Here is a 1,516-nt window from a genome sequence, read left to right on the forward strand (position 1 = left end):
ACACACACACACACACACTCACACTCACACACACACACACACAGACAGACAGACAGTAAGACAGTTTATTTTACATGAGCACAAATAACTCTGGTTTTAAAAGAAGAAAACAGCTACACTTTTTAAATTATATAAAAAGAGCTTTAAGAGCATATAAAATAGCTTGAAAAAATACCTTTTGATGCCCTAAATATAATGTTCCCTTTGCGATTTAAAAAAAATCTTCAAACAAAAATTATGCTCATCAAGGCCAAATTTATTTGATCAAAATAAGTTATGTTCTGAAATCATTAGAAATGTCACTTTATCATTTAATGGCACTTGTCAATTTATTGCATCCTTGCGGAATAAAAGTAAAATAAAATAATAAAAATATAATAAAAGTATTAATTTGTTATTTAAAAAAAAAAAAATCTTACCAAACTTTTGAAGGGTACTACATCACTTGTTTTTAAATATTATTATATTTATGTTATATTAATATTAAGCAGCAATAATTAAGTAGCAAATCAACATATTAGAATGATTTCTGAAGATCATGTGACACTGAAGACTGGAGTAATGACGCTGAAAATACAGCTGCGCATCACAGAAATAAATTACATTTTACAGAAAGCAGTTATTTTCAATTGTAATAATATTTCACAATTTTATTATTTTTATTGTATTTTTGATCAAATAAACACAGCCTTGGTGAGCACAAGAGGCTTGTTTCAAAAACATTAAAAAGTAAAAAAAGACACATTAAAAATATGAGTATTTTTAAGATAATTTTTGATACACAATTTAAGATATTTTGGATGAAAACCGGGAGGCTTGTGACTGTCCCATATAGACTGCCAGGTAAATTACACTGTCACAGCGTACACTCTTCCGTGTCAGCCGCGCCACAAGGATGCGCTGTTTTCTTTCAAATCACAGTGTAAATACACGTAGAAAACGTATCCTTGTGTCGCGGCTGACACAGAAGAGCGTAAGCTGCCTGCGTTCGGCTCATATTCTCCAAAGTGGCACTACTGTGATGCGGACAGACATAGAGGAGACGAATTGTTGAATAAACTCGTTATTTTTGTTTTCTTCACGTACAAAAAGTATTCTTGTCGCTTCATAATGTTACGGTTGAACCACTGATGGCAGATGGACTATTCTGACGATGTCCTTCATACTTTTCTGGACCTTGACAGTGTAATTTACTTGGCAGTCAATGGGACAGTCACAAGCCTCCCGGTTTGCATCCAAACTATCTTAAATTGTGTTCCGAAGATGAACGAAGCTTTTATGTGTTTGGAACGACATGGGGGTAAGCAGGGCAGGACTTATGGGGCCGGGGGCCCCTGGGCTTGAGGTTATGTTTGGGCCCCATACCTATACTACAAATGCCCTCAACTAGAACATTATTATGGAGTAACACAAAATACACAAAAATTAAAATATGCTTTCAGGTTCATATACTGTATACAATTAATAGGCAACATGTCTAGCCTAGTCAAAGTTTAGATGTAATATTAAATAGTCA

The 1,516-nt window shown here is 34.0% G+C and overlaps 1 protein-coding gene across 1 annotated transcript in view; it reads left to right on the forward strand.

The window, feature by feature from the left end:
* The window catches only part of ndrg2 (NDRG family member 2), a 34,269-nt gene that overhangs the window by 18,770 nt on the left and 13,983 nt on the right, over positions 1-1,516 (forward strand). The gene's annotated exons all lie outside the window — the stretch shown is intronic.

This window comes from Sinocyclocheilus anshuiensis, unplaced genomic scaffold, assembly GCF_001515605.1.
Source record: "Sinocyclocheilus anshuiensis isolate Anshui unplaced genomic scaffold, SAMN03320099.WGS_v1.1 scaffold919, whole genome shotgun sequence".
NCBI classification, from domain to species: domain Eukaryota; kingdom Metazoa; phylum Chordata; class Actinopteri; order Cypriniformes; family Cyprinidae; genus Sinocyclocheilus; species Sinocyclocheilus anshuiensis.